General features: G+C 37.0%; 1 protein-coding gene and 1 long non-coding RNA gene across 2 annotated transcripts in view; one reads left to right on the forward strand and one right to left on the reverse strand.

Moving 5' to 3' along the window:
- Positions 1 to 19741, forward strand: part of LOC124637884 (unconventional myosin ID) — a 53721-nt gene that overhangs the window by 5629 nt on the left and 28351 nt on the right. The gene's annotated exons all lie outside the window — the stretch shown is intronic.
- On the reverse strand, positions 10937 to 14342 carry LOC124637886. The gene is made up of 2 exons (XR_006985297.1): positions 13778 to 14342; positions 10937 to 10993 (listed from the first exon to the last, which is right to left on the reverse strand). It is a non-coding gene; the product is annotated as an uncharacterized LOC124637886 (long non-coding RNA).

The following is a 19741-nucleotide window of genomic DNA, read 5'->3' on the forward strand; positions in this document are numbered from 1 at the left end:
CTAAAGCCTGTGAGTTTTTTTTCTTGTGATGTTATTTTAATTTAACTTAAACTACATTACGCTATGTTTTATGCAATAAAACAGTAAAGAGGTTTTCTATAGGTGAATTTTTACCTATGTCAATCGCGGGTTTGTCAAATTGACTGATGTGTATGTGTACATAGAGTGAGGTTAATTTTGGGTTTATTATTGTTGAATTAGATAAGTTTATTTTGGCAGAGAAGAGAAAACGAGGATAAACCTTTCTTACAGAAGAAAAAGACAAGCTAGTGAAATTGCTGACGTCTCATAGAGACGCAATATTAAACAAAAAACGGATGGGACCACGAACGAAGCCAAAAACAAAGCTTGGATCCAGTTACAAATAGTTTTAATGCGATAGGAACCGTTTACAGGTAAATGTGAATAATATCTGTGTATAATAATATAAGATATTGCCGTTCAACTGTGTTCCTTGTTTTACTGTCGACTTCATTGTATTTTTGTTCTCCATGAGTTGATGGATTTAAGTATGGGGTTAAAATTATACATTTATTATATTTATTTAGTTTCAGGTGGTGCGACAAATTGGAAAGACGTGTAAAAACATGCTGCGCCCAGCCCACCTCAAATTGAATTGGTGCAGGAGGATGATGATAATGTTTGGTACATCATATGAGGACTAATATTAAAATATTTGTTTACTATCTTTGTTTTAATTTATATATTTTATTATGTTGAATATTAGCCTACTTCTTACCTCCAGAGGGTATCCCCTATCACCTAGGAGATAGGCTCCTCCATATTCACCATTTTCGAATCATTGGTATCTACTGCAGTTTTGGTATTTAAGGCCAATTCAAACCTGAGCGATATTCGCTGCCGCTGTGGGTAGAGGTAGATACCGCACGGGTTTCGCTCAGGTATTTAGTATCAAGTATAGTTACCGGCACGGATATTGAGCTCTCGGCGGAAGAGTGGGGATCGCTTTGCGCACTGTACACAAGGCAATAAACCAATAAATGGCTTCTGCGCAGGTTAAGGTCAGGGCTCAATATCCGTGCCAATAACTATACCTACCGCGGCTAGAGCGACCTGAGCGATATTCACTGCCGCTGTGGGTAGAAGTACATACCGCAGCGGGCATCGGACATCAACAGTAATATTATCACATACCCACTGGGTTTTCTCTGTCGCAGGTGGTAGCGAATACCGCTTAGGTCTGAACAGTCATATTACCGCATACCCACAGGGTTTTCTCTGCCGTAGACGGTAGCGAATACCGCTTAGGTCTGAATAGGCCTATAGATGTCCCGGCCACCGCGAAACTACATCAGTGATTACCAGATTTGCATCTGTTATGGTCTGTATATTTATGGACATGCAGGACTACCTATTTTTGAATAATTCAGCGACATCACGACCTAGCAAGTGCATTCATAGCAAGTGATAACCTATAATCTATATCTAGGTATACTAATATTATAAAGAGGAAAATGTTTGTTTGTTTGGTTGTAATGGATAAACTCAAAAACTACTGGACCGATTTTAAATATTCTTTCACCATTAGAAAGCTATATTATCTGCGAGTAACATAGGCTATATTTTATCCCGGTGCGGGCAGTAGCTCCCACGGGACGCGGGTGAAACCGCGGGAAAACGGCTAGTCTTATAAAAAAGTCATGATCATCGTACTTATTTCTCAGTCATCTGCTCTTTCATGTAAGATAGGTACGTGGTCTTCTAATGATTATTATTTTACATATCCACAACCTCCACAGCTTCTAAACTTTCTAAAAGTTTACATTTCATTTTTTTTGTATTTTTTTGCTTTTTAAACATGGTATTTTTGGTGTTACATAACATATAAAGGTACATTTCACTATCCACGGTTCAAAATATGTTTGTATTCTGTAATGATAATGATAGGGGTTGTTTAAGCAGGCATCAATCGGGCCCCCAAGTTGAAGTCAAATTTTAAGGTTATAATTTGACACCTAGGCTTTGGTGAAAATGAAATTCTTATTAAGTGTTCCGTAAATGCTCCCTAAATTTAGGTATTCGTTGGTGAAAACGGGCATTGGAGTCCTATTTTAAGGATCTAGATATCTGGTGTCAACGGAACATTTGGATAGTGACTGGGAGTCTCACGAAGTGAGGTCTTATGTGTCACCCTGAAAGTTTATTGCAACTTATGCAAAATTCATATCAAAGGATTTCGTTTGCTCATAATCACAGGTTGGGATGTTGTACTCATTGAACAATTTTGAAAATCATATCAGCTAACTATTGATCTATTCCCGTATACCAGTAAAATCAAAAACCAATGTCCATTATGAGGTACTTAAAAAGAAATGACTCCTAAACCAATCAGCAGCAGTATCATCCACATTTGGCTATCCTTCAAAGTCTTCCAAACGAAGTCGTGACCGCAGCAATAATCGCTAAAACTATTTAGATAAAAACAAACAAAGTCACGTTTCTGACGCCTCTAAACTAATTATCTCTATACAATGGTGTTGGCAGTACGCACGTGTCTTGGCTTATGATGTCATTGAATATTTCTACTTGGTTGGAGAGTTGAAACACCTGGATTACGTTTTATAAATGGACGGATTGTGCAGATGGTTCACGTCACTCTTTTATGGGGCAGCACAAGTCCTATATAAGGAGCCCATAAAATCCAGTCATATTCTGAAGATGGCCTTTGCAGATTACCGGCTACTCAAGTATTCTACGACTGTATAACATGCGTCTCACGTTAAAACTGAGAAAAATTTTCAAAAATGGGAATGCTTTTTACGAAGAGGCTTTCCAAGGGATATATGACTGGCTATTATCCGCCTTCAGGATCCTGCTTACAAGTCGGGACTGTCAAGATAAAAGATATAAACGAAATCAATCTTTATTTATCTTGGACATTCGGTGCAATGGCTCGATTAAATTGTTCATGATTCTTTTGATTGAGTCACGCTAAGATCTGGTTGCCAACACTTTTTCATGATTCGTGACTAAACCTAAGAGCTATAGATTGAAGTTTTTTACTGGCGAGATTATTGCTAGATTTTGGAAAGGCAGAAAGAGGAGCGCTGGCATTTACATGGATGTAGTACCTACAACAGCGCAAATAAGAGCCTCTTTCTTTTCGCCCTTTCTACTCGAGCTCCTAACAGTACACTGAACTATACCCGTGACATTTACGAACACTATGCGTGGTACATTCACCTACACAAGTGTTCGCTGATCTTTTTAATGAACAACAGTGTTTTTATGCTCTGATTCACTGCGAAAGGTCGTGGCGACTGTCCGCGAAATGTTGTGGGCGGTGATCGTTCCTCGTGACGAGCCTTTTTACGAGTGTAATCATCTCTGTACATAAGTTATTCAAACTTAAGTATGTCGCAAAGGACGGAACACGATTTTATTAGATGTCTGGTGAAAATACCATATTAGTGTGAAAATGCAACGGTCAAGTCGCTCTCACTTCGTCTATCGAGATTATTCGAAATGCAGTGTTGAAAGCTATTTTGTACGATCATCGGCCTATATTTTATTATAGGCATGGTTGTAATACACTAGTATTGTCATAGTGGGTGGTGATTCTGAATAAAATGTTATTAAAGTAGGTACTGATGGACAGCTTTGTAAATTGAGGAAAACGCATACACTGTGTTACTGGAAATAGATCACTCACCTGTATCTATTATAATAATTATTATCATTGAATTTGTAATCAATTGTTCCAGTATTATTATCCGTATCGACCAAAGGCTATATAATAATATTCACTTTTCTGATCCATATAATAAGTATCACTATTCTCCTATGCTTCTACTCTTCTAGCTAGGCTCAGCTACACTTTTAGTGTCTCTGCAAAAACGTGAATATCGAATTTGGCGGATTTAAGTTGGATATGGCTTTAATTAACTGTTGTAGCTTGGTAGAACTATACAATAGTCTTAAGATTGTTGTGGATTGTCACACCGATATAAATACATAAGGTTTACATTTGAAAATCCCTTTTGGTTTTACCACATCGCCTTTTCTATGAAAAGTACCTTCAGTATTATTAAACAGCCACAATTCATCGTCATAGTTCATAGACGTCACGATAGTTTTAATGGGTAAACTTTGAAAATATTCTATTGTTTTCCGATTATTTCATAGCAAAATATGACTGTTATTTAATTCCTCACATCCTGGGTGAGTAAAAACACAAACACTTAAGTATGTATACTTATGTGTTTGATGAAGATAATCTTAATGCGCATGGATACAGTCTAATAACATAGAAAGAGGCCGACCAAAGAAACAATTTTGCGAAAGATGATATGGTTGAAAAGTACCAACAGATGAAATCAACCACAGAGAAGTATGGAAGAGAAAACATCCTGCGACGACCAAATCAAATTGGGATATGGTCAGGAGGATGATGATGATAAACAAACTAATGACATGGATAGGAGGATTTTTCTGTTTTAATGAATTTGTTCTAATTGATTCATAAGTATCCAAGATATTCTCATTGAAGCATTCCTTGTAGTCAAGTGTTTTATAAGAGTATTGACAACTTTACGCGATACTTACAAATCTAAAGGATCTAGAACTTATCTATACATATTAGGTATTTTTATAACAGTATTATTTACTGTTTCAATGTTAGTTAGTGATACAAGTATACTGCTGCCATCCTTATCTGTAGATCGATTAGCTATCGATCGAAAATATGAAGTGTTATCAGACACCTGGATAGGCACTTCAGACAGGAAAATTCAATACAACAAAATGTTCTGACAAACACGTGAATAGCGAGTGGACTTGAATAGATAGATAATGTATTGTTAATGTAGTGTTTCCATAGTTACTAGCATACATAGCTAGGTCACAAAACACTCCAAAAGTAGGTCCCTGGTATGCGAGATACGATTTCGGCATGTGTTTTTTGTTTGTTGCAATTCTGTACCCTTTTCAGTGGTGTCTAGTTACGAGCCTTTTCAAAGAGCTTCAAAGGACTTGTGTGAATTGGAGTTGAGTTTTTCACAATGTCGTCCTGTAACGTCGACACGCTCGGAAACTGTGAAACTTGATTTTGATGAATTCACCCCGACTCACCCGTAACAATTTTTCAACGGATCACGTGTAAAAACGAGCCAAAATAACAGAGTAACATTCATATTAATAAAAATATTGGTTTGGACCATTTCATGTCTTAGATATACCAAAATCTTGACCTCCGCTTCCACAACCGTCCAAAGATAAACTAAGGACATCCGCACACAATCGGCTCTTAGCTGCAAATGTGTTGCTACTCTGCTACTCTTCACGTGTTCGCGTAATGAACAATAAGTGCTTGAGACATTAGCGAGGTCGCTGACCGGGTCATAGGATGAGGTCATGGTGGTGACAGAGCGGTGAGATGAGCGGGAATTGATGAAACTGCTACTGAAAAACATATTAAGTTAAAGAGGTTTTGAGTTATGGAGTGTGGCACTAAGTGGTTCGTGTGGCACTTGGCGCTGGCTAGCCAGTTCCTTTGCTTGAACTTGGTTTGATAAGGCAAAGAAAACGTGAGGACTCTGAACTTGCTGCGGGTTGTTCGAAAGAGATACCGCGGCCCTGGTACACAAAAGGCCTTTGACGGAACACGAAGGTTTTTAGTCAGTAAGAGTCTGACACTCCCTCTCCGCTGCTAACCCACAGCGGGAGGGGTCATTTGATGATTTTTGACGTCGTTAAAAAAAAAAGGACTCTGAACTTAGATTCATTAGGATACACTTTACATGTCCCTTTATTTGACTCTTGGTGGTCCAAAGACAGTCGTTTATCTGACGGTTTCTATAATTCAGCTGAAAGGATAATATATGACACCAGATCACCATTTTCTTAAGATCGCTCCCGCTCTGTTTGCGGTGGCACCTCGCCTATAAACGGTCTCGCCATGATTGTGCGAATGCTCACGCCGATTACAGTGACAGTATTATGCAGGGTTGTTAGAGAATCTACTTTTTACTAGATGCGGAAACGTGCAGAGAACTTCTAGCCTAGGTTGCTTACTTCATTCATTATAATGCGATAAAGATTTCTTGCTTCGATCTACGGTCTTATTTATCCTGTTGAAGATACTCACACTATCGATAGATAGCAACATAAATTAGAGTAAAAGAAATTATTATCTGCAAATTATGGATTTGGATGAAAAATAGCACTAGAATGTCCTAGTAGTCTGGTCTGAATTGGTTCCGTATTGAATTATGTTTTCGGATGAATGAAAGCTAGTGAGACGCCAAGATAGCTTTCATAGATGTTGATCTGGTTCAGGAAGCGTTATTAAACGTGTCAGTAGTTAAGGAGCAATGGATAATGTTACCGGCACTCATGACAGATCAAGATAATTGCAATGTATTGACGTATATGTACGTATTTCAAGAGATAATTCAGTTTCTTTGCAAAGATGATAAGCCGACTGAAATGTTTTTGAAAATGATAAGTTTATCGATCAGGGTACTTATTAGAGCTTTTTGTTGTTGGGCAAATAATAAACGAATATTTGGTTCTACTTCGCAAATATCGATGAAATCTGTTTAATTATAGCAAGTAAAGTAAATATGGGGCCCATTTACATAATAGACAAAGTAGTACTTAAAGTAAATTTTAATTGATTTTCATAGCTCATGGCAATAAAACTGTTGGAAATTATGTTTTTATGACTGCGATGTAACTTTTATCCACCAGCATTGATCGATGTTTATTTACTGGCTCTGAACAGGCTGGACAAAGTATCGAATTGGAGATTACAACTAAGTAAGTGTGGTGACCGATATTTGAAAAATATCTATCAATAGTTTACTGTTATTTTTTTATCAAGTGAGTGCGCGATTAGGTAAAGGATACAAAACAGATACCTATGTGTTGTAGGTTTTTAGATACTAATTAATTAGGTAGATTATTATTAGGTTAAGGATAGCAGCGTCTGGCGCCCTCTGGGTACCGATTGATAATATAAGACACAGGTATAAATATTAGCAGGAGATGAAAGAAATAATCTTAAGGATGGAAGAAACGAAATCCCGTGAACCGTGTAGACTTAGAACGCAGACCATAAGAATGTTGAAGATGAAAAAGCTTTTCGCTATAGACATAAACCGTGTCTAAAAGTAAAACAACTAAAACACAACCTTTTCATGTAAACAATTCATATTTGCGTATTATAGTTCGGCCATTCAGAGAATGCGTTCCTGACACGTCGCGATTGAACTGACGACGTAACTACATTCATTGATTATTGATATAATAATGTTGTTTTAATGCTCCTCAATTGTTAAAACGGTAAACAACCAGCAAAAATATTTTTATCGTAACTGCAACGCCATTGCAAAGTTACGTCGTCAGTTCAATCGCGACGTGTCAGGAACGCATTCTCTGAATGGCCGAACTATAGTAGGATTAAATATAACGTTCAGATAAGAATTAGCATGAGGAAAAGTACAGAAATAAAATATTTGGATTTTTACAAATGTACATATGTAGGCAAAACCGATTTGCTGGTATGAATGAATAAATTCAAAAAATATTTGATAGGCATTTCCTTCTATTTAATTTTAGGAACCAGTTTTACACAGAAACCACTCCAAATAATTCATAGTTTAAACTGGCTATACAGGAAAAATTGAGGAAATAGCGAAGGAAAACGTTTATTTGCGACTTTACCCGTCACGCAATCAATTGTAACTTATCAATCATTTGTTTTGGACGAGAATAATAACGCCTTGATCATCCACAAACGTCCTACATATTCCCGAATTATGAATACCAATTTACAATTGGGACTTTTTAGAGCTACAGTTAGCTTTACTTTTAGAACGAATATAGTGGGCGTAAATGATGACGTTATGAAATGTATACAAAGTGTACTAAGTTTTTGCGTGTCTGTGGCAAGCGATAGAGCCATAGAGGTCATACGGCGCTGACCGCAAGATGACGATGCTCAAGGGCCGCGGAATGTTATGTCAATGTGTGGTCTAATGTTTGTTTCACTATAAGAAGCCTGTCATACAGACCATGAGTAGGTACAACATAAATTCCGTTATACAATGATATTAAGTTTGGTAGTAACGTTGTTAAAAGCAATGATGGAGTTTTTGGAAGACCTCAATGTAAATAATTTGCTATGTAATTTGAAAATGCAAGACCTGCCTGACACTGTAAAGAAGCAAAAATAAAGAGGTTTTATGGAGTGATAAAGTATGTAGCGTTAGCCGTTGAGCTATAAATCACAAGTTTAACATACTCGTTGACTGACAATACGACGGCATAAAAAACTTTACTTTTTCTATCTTTCACAATTACTTTTCTTACGGCAATTGCTGCCAGGCGGTTGTGAGTTAAATAGATAGAGATGAACTAAATAGTTGGTTAAGATGGAACGAAGACGAACGTCATAGAGTTATTTGAGGAAGAATATGGATATAATGAAGATGTAAATGATGAAGTACTAAATATCTTAACGAAGGATATTCCTCATGACAATATCAATACAAAAGATATTATCGAACAATTCAAACGGCCTATCGCTTGCAAGACTTACAACAAATCCTCCAAGAAAAGATACGACACCAAGCTAAAAGATATTCAAACCTACAAAAGTGCTCTTATCCTTGGAAGCTATAAAAGAAAAGAGGACGATTATATTAATAAACATTATGACACATACCGATGGGTTCCACGGGCCTGGAATAGTCGCGAGATGAGACGACATTCCACGAATAGATACATACAGGGCTTTTGAAATAACGTTTGGATAATTGAATTTAGTTCTTAGTAAAGATCTTAAGAAAGGTTTTCTGTGAACTGCAAAACCTTATTAACAAAGTGGATTAGTGTTTAGGTTTGTGTCGGAAGAGTAATTTACGCTATAGCTATAACAGCTATATAAATTATATTAGGAAACCTCCGTCATTTGGAGGTGGCCACCTGGTCTAGTTAAAACATACTCCAAGGCCAATTAAAAACAGCAAAGCAAAATATCTTTAACAAATAACAAAGAGGCGAAGCAAAAGCGATAAGCGTTTTAACTCAATCACTACCTCATAATATGAACTGACCTAACTATTCAACTACAAAGGATGATTAACGCATGACTCACGCTAGGAAAACAAGCTATCTACCAAAGCGCCATGTTTGCGTCAAGAATACGGCGAATCCTACTTCCTTACATTTTCCACAAGGATGCTTCAAGAGTTCAAGCTGCGGAAGCACCCAAACACACATAGGCACACCGCACACGACATAGATATAACTGCCTCAAGGAAAGTGATCTTTTAATTGCATGTGTATGTACCTGAGTGTACGTGAATTGCATGTGTGCCGCTGACCTGGTGAATTTGATTCGTGCCCATTCCATTCACGTCATTGTCATAATGTTCAGTTTTGTTTTTATACTTCCATTGCCAGTAGTCAATGGCATGTTGTATGGGTCTAGTAGGAATGCTAGCTATGTAGGTACATGTACTGCCGTATTTGTGAACTATTTGAATGAGTTCATCGTAGTTGGTGGTCGACATTGAAATTGATTTAGATTAAATTTTAAGGCGAATGTTACCTTATTCTGAAATAACAGGAAACGTTAGTGTTATTAATGATCATAAACCTATATACCGATCCCACTTATTTTTTGACTTTTCTTAATATTTCAAATCCCATTTTAGACAGTCTTAGAAAAAATGTAGGAAGCATTTCTAAATAAATATCGCTTATCAATAAAGAACATAGCGAATCGTTTCTCTCCGAAGCCAAACAAAATCTAATCAAAGTCTGCAAAGTTTGGAAGCCATAAACTGACATTTGTTATGAAGTTTCAGCCTTCTAGCTACCTAATTTATGCTATCATGTCTCAATCTACGTTGTATCGATCGATGTCTGAGACGGTTAGTAAGATTGATGGAAACATTTATAGCATTAGTTTAATAAATTATGTTATCATAGTTCCTTAGTTTTGCTTCCCGTTTCTTGGTAGATTTACTCTCTTGTTCAGATTATGGATCATGTTCATCCTATGCTTGACTGTCAATTTTTAGTATTCCATTCATGATACTGTAGTTCTCTATTGTAAATATCTGTTACATTTTAAGTATTTATTCAGACGTCATAGGATAAGTAAGTTTCAATAGAACTGTTTTTAATTAAAAGCCACAGAAATAGCCACATGCTTTAACAATTTATTCATCAAACAGATACATTTGTAATCATCTGTATACATAAAGATACATAATTCCATACATAATATGCGTCTGCCTTGGTGATTCACATCCAAGACAGTGACGTCATACTACATAACTATGATTCTAAACTATGAATAACATTCTGCATAAAAAATATTATTTAACATCTATTTACTACCAAATCTGTTTTTATAATTTACTCTTCTATGACTAACACGACCTACTCACGTTGTGTTTATTTATAAATGTTATGCTTATAGGAGGTATGGGATTAAAAGAAATAATATACTAATTTGATATTGAAATATTTATTCTATACTTTAAATGGTACTTGGAAGCAATACGTCCGTCTAACAAGATCCCGTGACGCAGTGTGTGTAGAGTTAAATAAACAGTAGATTGTTCAGATAGAACAAAGAACAATGTTATCGAAAGTTAGGGGTATTAGTTTTTGCTTTATATAATCCAACACGCCCCCTCAAAAATTAATCCCTAACTTTTAGTCATTCGTTAGTTTACTATACAGTATCTAGTCTACAATTCAACATTACAAAGTGAATACCAACTTATAAATACGACGTAACATATTATACTTCCAAGTAAGGTCTGGGACAACTGTACAATAATGGTCCAACATTTGCTGCACAGGATCAGGGAAAACCCAGAAAAACCTGATCAGACCATTTCATAATGAAATTGTACTTAAATTAAAACTTATTCTATACCCAACCCTTTTCTCAGTCTTATAAAAGACACGACTGGTAAAGGTTTTGTCAACAAGTCTGCCAACTGGTTACCTGTGGAAATATAATTTAATTTTATTACATTTTTCTCAACTTGTTCTCTAGAGAAATGATATTTTATATCTATGTGTTTGGACCTTTTATGACTTGTTGGATTATTAGCTATGCTAATACATCCGTTATTATCTTCATATAAAATAATGGGCTTATTAATTTTTAAGTTTATGCTTTCTGCCAGAGACTTAAGCCATAATGCTTCTTTAACAGCTTCATATAAAGCCATATATTCGGATTCAGTAGACGAGACCGCTACTGATGTTTGTCTCTTTGTACACCATGTAATTGTATTTTGATCAAATAATTTAAACACATATCCAGTAGTGCTTTTCCTATCATTACAATCGTGGCCACCCCAATCTGAGTCGACATATCCACTTAGGATGTTATTGTAATTATTTCTTGTATATGTTAACTTCAAATCAATTGTGCCTTTGATATATCTTAAAACTCGCTTTAAGCATAACCACAATTCTTTATTGTTCTTATTTGTGTACCGACTTAAAATATTTACGCATGTACTTAAGTCCGGACGCGTACAAAGCATAATGTACATTAAACAACCGATCAGGTGACGGCATGGTGCGTCACACTTCTTATCAGCGTTAAGAGCTTCATAGTTTAATTTAAGCTCCATCGGTGTGTTTATAGGATTGCAATCACTCATATTAAATTTATTCAAAACGGTTTCAATGTAAGCACTTTGGTCTAAAGTAATTTTATCATGGTGTCTCTCTATTTTAATGCCCAAAAATAATTTGATATCGTGTAAGTCGGTCATTTCGAATTTAGTCATTAAATATGCTTTGAAATTATTCATTGTTTGCAAATCTGCACATGCTATAACCAAATCATCGACGTACAAGATTACGTAAATATTTTTAGAAATGTCTCCTTTACCTTTCATATATATACACCTATCTACTGGGGAGTTCTGAAAACCTATTTCTTTGAGACATTGTTCAAATGTTTCGTACCAACATCTAGCTGATTGTTTTAAGCCATAAAGAGCTTTGTTTAATTTGCATACGTAATTATCTTTACATTTTACACCTTCAGGAACTTTCATGTAGATTTCTTCCTTTAGTGTACCATTTAGAAATGCTGTTTTTACATCCATATGATGAATCAGTAAATTATATTGATTTGCGTAGCTAATTAAGAATCTAAAGCTTGCTATTCTAGCAACTGGTGCAAATGTTTCATTATAATCACTAAGATATTCTTGACTGAAACCTCTAGCGACAAGACGTGCCTTATATCTTGAAGGTTGACCTGAAACGTCATTTTTAATAGTGAATATCCATTTACAGTCTACAATATTTTTATTTGATGGTTTTGGTACTAATGTCCATGTATTATTTTTTTTAAGAGAATTGAGTTCTTCTCTGACTGCTTTTTCCCACTGATTCCTATCGTTCAGAGATTTAATTTCATTTAATGATTTTGGTATATTACTTGTGATGGATAACGCACTATAGACATCATAGTCATTTTCATTATATGATTTACGCGAACATGTTTTCAGTCTTTCACTTCTTCGTAAATTTAAAAATTCATCAGGTTTATCCTGATTTTTGTGTTTCAAACTACTCTCAGATTCATTTTCAGGTTCATTCGGTATTTCATGACTACCGATTTTTCGAATTTTACTTGTACTGCATTCATCAGATTGAGAGCTATCTGATTTAGGGCCAGAACTATGAGACTTATAAGACACTGATTTTGTTACGGAGTCATTATCAGTTTCGTCTTGGGAATATGTATTATTACTCCGTTCAGGTCGTAATGAAGGCCTAGATTCGATAAAATTAGTCTCATCAATTACAACGTCCCTTACAGTTTCATATTTTTCGAATTCTGTATTCCAAACTTTATAACCATTGGGTTCATAACCTACCAGTATTCCTTTCCACGACCTATTGTCAAATTTGTTTTTACTGGTTTTATTATGAACATATACAGTTGAACCGAAAACTCTGAGATTTTTAACGCTTGGTTTCCTATCATGCCACATCTCGTATGGTGTCTTTGATTGACTTAAAGCTTTCGTAGGCGTAATATTTATTAAATAAACTGCAGTTAAAACTGCATTTCCCCAAAAACGTTTTGATGCTTTAGTGCCATTTAACATAGCACGAGCTTTTTCTGTTATTGTGCGAACCATACGTTCTGCAACACCATTTAACTGTGGGGTCCTAGGAACTGTTAAATGATAGCTTATGCCTCTTTCTCTACAGTAGTTTTTCATTTCGGTGGATAAGTATTCACCACCGTTATCACTATAAAGATTTACTACTTTGAAATTGAATTTAGCCTCACTTTTAGCGACATAGTCTTTAAAAGCTGTAAACACTTCTGATTTGTAAGTTAACATATACACCACACAATAATGTGTGTATTCATCAACAAATAAAACAAAATAATTTCTGTTATCTATTGTTGGAGGTGTTATAGGACCACAAACATCTGAATGCACAATAAACAGAGGGCGTTTAATGTAACTTTTGTCTTTAACTTTATTAAAAGGCAGGCGAGTCTGCTTCCCATTTATGCATGCTTCACACAACTTATCATTTGGAGTTACGGTATTTATTTCATCTAAGTCATCAATCATATTATGACATTTTAACTGCAGGAATTTAGTTTTACTTATATGTCCTAGGCGTTGATGCCATAATTCATATTTATTTTCATTAACATAACATGCTTGGGAAGCGGATTCCCCTTTTATTACTGGTATTTTAAACTCTAGAACTATAAGATTATTCAATGTCTTACCTTTCATGATGATTTTACCTTCCTTTGTAATTTGTGTGCCTTTGTCATCAAATATTATGGTGAATCCTGCTTGCTGCATCTTTGATACCGATATTAAATTATATGGTACTTCGGCACAGAACAATACATTTGTAAGTATTCCTTGCACTCCTGTTTGACTGATAAGATTTATGTTTCCCCTTTTAGTTGCTGAAATAAATGTATTGTTTTTAGCTACTGAAATTTTTAAAGGAGGATTTAAACATTCAAACGATGTGAAGAGATCATCTCTATTTGTGATGTGATCAGACGCTCCTGAATCTAATAGGAATTTAATTGTCGAGTGGTCTTTTTCATAATGGTATGCGCTTGTCATGAACGCAAATCCTGAAAAAGAAGAATTCGAGGTCGTTCCCTCTTGCAGGGCAATAGTTTGGACTTGTCTTGTCCTTTCTGGGGCATTGTTTTGTATATTTGTCTGTCTTTTGAAATAGAAACAATCCTGTTTCTTGTGTCCTTTGCGTCCACAGTAATGACATTTCACAAATTTTTGTTTGTTTGTTTTCTTGAATGTTGTATTCTTCAAATAGTTTTGTTTTGTGCGATTGTATCTGTTTTTATTATATTTTTCTTCAACATGGAGTATCTTTAAACTGGTATCACGACTCTCGTTTTTTTTAATTTTACTTCGTGATCTAATAGTCTAGTTTTTACAAAACCGAGAGTGATATTTTCTTCAGATAGTGTCTCAATTGCAGTGATAACGCCATCATATGTATTCGGGAGAGTAAGTAATAAATGAGCTACTTTGTCCGTTTCCTCTAATTTAGCTCCAGCAGCTGATAATTCTGTCAGCAGATCGTCAAATGTTGAGAAGTGTTTGATCAAGGGTATATCGGCTTTTAATTTTAATCCCAATAATTGTTTTCTCAGCGCTAATTGAGTTGCTACACTTTTCCTTTCATAGATCGCGTCAAAATGTTTAAAAACTGCTTGAGCAGTCCCATTTTCATTAATATAATTAAGATATGAGTCCGCCAAATATTCGACTATAATACTTTTGGCTGCCTTATTATTCTTTTCCCACTCAGCGGATCGCGTTCCAGGAATTTCTTCGTCAATAACACTGAGCAAGTTTAACTCTGAAAGCAGTGTACGAATTCTAAATTTCCATACACTGTACTTTTCTCCATTAAAAGGCTTAATGTTTCTTTTCACTTTTTCCATTGTCACAACTTTATTTTTATTTACAACTATGCACTTTACTGTCACTACGCACTACTGAATGTTCTCACTACTAAATGTCCTTTTTCGCACTGGGCCCATAACCTATAGGAGGTATGGGATTAAAAGAAATAATATACTAATTCGATATTGAAATATTTATTCTATACTTTAAATGGTACTTGGAAGCAATACGTCCGTCTAACAAGATCCCGTGACGCAGTGTGTGTAGAGTTAAATAAACAGTAGATTGTTCAGATAGAACAAAGAACAATGTTATCGAAAGTTAGGGGTATTAGTTTTTGCTTTATATAATCCAACAATGCTATCGTGATTTTTCCTCCATGTGGATAAAAATGGTAAAAGGTAAATAAACATTGATAGTGGAATATATTTTAATCGGCACAGAACATCTTGTTTTGGTCGAACTATTGGCTTGAGACGTCAAGACTGATTCATAGGAAAGATACCCACGAAAACGAAAAACTTTGTTATATCATGATCTTTCTTTAAAACGAAAATATCCACCCACTCCATTTGTCACTCCGCATAGTTTTTTGGATGTTCAGGAACTTCTCTTCTTCATACCAAGAAGAACTAACCCTAAATATCTTCAGTGTCAACAGCTCACATCACCCAGGTCAGTATCAAAACCTGTGTTGGAAGGACCTCGGCGCAATGACACGCTTTCTCCCTTCGGCGTTAAGCACGTATTTGTATGCATGTCCCGTGCCAACGTTGCTCAACCATCGTTTAGCAAGACTGGTCGTCGCCTCACTCTAGTTGCTGTCTGATGGTGACTGCTGGATTGATGGAGTGGGAATAAATAGAGCAGTTTTTTTAAACCTGTCAAATGAAATCGTTATTTTACTTTTCCTTTTGCTGTGTGGAAGATTTTTGTCTAATTTTATGGTATTTGGTCTTATAGCTTAGTTTAAGATATGTTATGATATATTAAGTCAATTAGGGTGATTGATATCTAAATAGACTGTTGTACATTGTCGTGATTCTATGCCCAGAAAATAGTATCTTCTAAGCGATTTATGTGTACACTTACTCCACGATTCTGCGATAATTCCTTCCTATATTATTAACGAGGCCATCCATTTCGTCAAGCAGGCTAATGTTCGATGCTATTAATGCAGGCGGATGCAGTTGCACATCCTGATCTCTGAACGATATCACGGTTCTATTGCGAGTTACGACATCCATAGGATGTGGGGTGGACTATTCTTAGACTAGATCACCCACTAAGATATGTAAGGATTTCTGTTGAAATTCGTAGGAAGTTTGCTTGTCTTCTTCGAGTGTTTTTTTTTTCATAGTTCTTTTAAAATGGTCCCTTCTGCTTCAGTGCGTTTTTCAAAAATTGCTTGTTATTCTATTGTATTATAACAATCATGTTAAGCAAATATAACATCGTTGCCGGCTTCGTCTGAAACGGTTTGTTTATCGGCTGATAATTCTACAGTCGATAAACAGCGATAATTCCTGATAGTGAACACTTTAGTTAAACGAGATCTGACTCACCTCAGTCACCGTACACAACCAAATATGTGTTACGTAAGTGTTCAAGTAAATAAGTATGTATTCATGTTTTGTATAGTCCATACAGGTTGTGCCTGTATGTAGTAGATTTATCAGCTCGCTTCAAGTCTCGAAATGCTGCAGTAATATCCAATTGATCATTATTTGTTATTATTTGTCGCAAACATAAATATACATAGAGGGCAAAATTCCAACTTCTTGCTAAACTTCATTCGGTAATTCCCAAGCTAAATAAATCAGATAAGAAAACCGTATTCAAGATCTTTTGATATGAAACAAAAAGAAGGTAGAGCGGTTGAATTGCATGAAACATGAAACATATTCCAAAACTATTGGCGTTTCCAAAAACAATGGGCAAAGTATAATAAGCTAAGCAAAAATACCAAGAATGCCAACTAGTCTTACAATGATAGTATAAAGATTAAAAACAAAAAGGATAATTCGAGTATTTCATCGAAACCCAAGTATGCCTAGTTTTACAATCACAGTACCTACAAAGATTAAAAATAAAAAGGACGATTCGAGCATTTCGTGGAAACCCTTTGAAAAGGTGAACAGCTGGCAATCCTAAGAACCATAACTTGAAAATCCACTTGAAAACAATAACACACTGATAACTGAATTCCTTGATGTTGTTATCTTAATGCTAATGGTGGTAATTATCGCGTCCTTAAAGCATTAGCGGTTAGATGCGGAAGGGAAATATTCCAGATGTTTTCTAAGCGAATCATCGAACATAAGATCTTGTTTCTGCAGATTTTGATCTGATATCTATGGCAAAACAGGCACTTGAAATAAGTCCATGTACTTATGGGGCTTTTCTAAGTTTGTATGTACTTTGTAAGTACCTAAATCTTGGACACCATTGACTGTGTTTCGGATGGCACGTTAAACTGTAGGTCCCGGCTGTCATTAAACATCCTTGGCAGTCGTTACGGGTAGTCAGAAGCCAGTAAGTCTGACACCAGTCTAACCAAGGGGTAGCGGGTTGCCCGGGTAACTGGGTTGAGGAGGTCAGATGGGCAGTCGCTTCTTTTAAAGCACTGGTACTCAGCTGAATCCGTTTAGATTGGAAGCCGACCCCAACATGGTTGGGAAAACGGCTCGGAGGATGATGACTTATGAGGAGTTTTAAGAAGTTCGTTGGTGGCTCACTAACGTTAGTAAAATAACGCATGGTTTTTATTTCCAACTATGACTGTGTCAGCTGGGAAAATCCTGCCCTAGTAATACTTAGTAGGATGACCCTTTACTAGTAAATTAAGTCATTTAACCACAACTATTGAATAGGTTTCTGATTGCAACAATTGTTGCGAATGTGTCATATTATACTTAATTAAAAAATATATAATAGTTAATTGCCAAGCATAATAAATTCATGATAATGACTTTATTCCAAAAACAAAGTGGCCAACCGCTGAACTCTAACCTAAGTGCCCAACTGCATAAATGGCAAGTAATCATGTGTTGCCAGCTTCTAGCAGATATCCTAAACTAGGTCTAGCTAGATTGTAATTTTAGTTGCTATTGATGTCCTATTGGTACTCGTTCATTGGAATTCTCAGATGCCGCCAAATTGTGCAAAAGGAAAGAAAAGAAAGAAAGAAAGAAAATCCATTTATTTCGAACACACGAATGACGCAAGAAACAAATAAATAAATATGGCACAAAACAAACAATACAGTGAACGCGTCACTCGTGCGTGAAAGGGTTGGCTGATATACATATAAAACCGTGGTGATCTTAATAACCTTTTAAGACATTATAGCTCATCCATCATGGGTACTCTTTCGAATACCTTCAAGTTAATACCAAGAACTGTAAACACCTTATTGTAAATACCTACATTCTGAGCAAATAAATGAATATTATTATTATTATCTTGTATGTCTCTAACCGACCACGGGACTACAGAGTCCCGGATTTTTGGAAGGCGAACGTGGGGCCGAAGCCAACACGCTGAAGCCCTTTTGAGACAACTTTAATGAAATGGCGACACAAAACCGACGATTATCCCTGTATACACTATAGAAACGTACCCAAGGACAATCCCCGGTTCTGTGCCAAACTATTGCTAAATATGGAATAAAACTACTAGGGCTATTGGGATGGGATGCTAATGGACTAGGAATGGGGAAACTACGGGAACTATGGCACCTGCCGATAACAATGTAATAAATACACGTAAAAATGGCAGGTGGAGACTCGCCAACTCACTTACTGGGCCCCCGGGAATCAGTCGCTAAATCGCAACAAGGGGGCAACAGGTACATGAGCGGCTGAAGGGTGAGGATACCTCGGCGGACTTTAAACGCAGATCACGCGCTCCCTGTGGGTCCAGCATCACCGGCCCACTCGCCACTTACCACGAGGCACCTACCCTCCGAGCGGGCTGCTAACCCTGCTCTAGCGACTCCACTCTGACCGGCCGATGAAGGCAAGCCAAGAGGCGGGAGACCTATCCCCCGTCATACTTCACTCCGGCAGGCCGGAGATGGGGGACAGTATACTCTCCCTGGAGCACTCGGATATATAGCCCCGCGGGGTCGCTACTCCCCGTCATCCGCCTCAGATGCCCTGCGGGGCTTATTATTATTATCTTGTATGTCTCTACCAGACCTCGGGACTATAGAGTCCCGGATTTTGGGAGGCGAACGTGGGGCCGAAGCCAACACGCTGAAGCCCTTTTGAGACAACTTTAATGAAATGGTGACACAAAACCGACGATTATCCCTGTATACACTATAGAAATGTACCCAAGGACAATCCCCGGTTCTGTGCTAAACTATTGCTAACTATGGATGAAAACTACTTGGGCTATTGTGATGGGATGCTAGTGGACTAGGAATGGGGAAACTACGGGAACTATGGCACCTGCCGATAACAATGTAATAAATACACGTAAAAATGGCAGGTGGAGACTCGCCAACTCACTTACTGGGCCCCCGGGAATCAGTCGCTAAATCGCAACAAGGGGGGCAACAGGTACATGAGCGGCTGAAGGGTGAGGATACCTCGGCGGACTTTAAACGCAGATCACGCGCTCCCTGTGGGTCCAGCATCACCGGCCCACTCGCCACTTACCACGAGGCACCTACCCTCCGAGTGGGCTGTTAACCCTGCTCTAGCGACTCCACTCTGACCGGCCGGTGAAGGCAAGCCAAGAGGCGGGAGACCTATCCCCCGTCATGCTTCACTCCGGCAGGCCGGAGA

This window comes from Helicoverpa zea, chromosome 16, assembly GCF_022581195.2.
Source record: "Helicoverpa zea isolate HzStark_Cry1AcR chromosome 16, ilHelZeax1.1, whole genome shotgun sequence".
Lineage (NCBI taxonomy): Eukaryota > Metazoa > Arthropoda > Insecta > Lepidoptera > Noctuidae > Helicoverpa > Helicoverpa zea.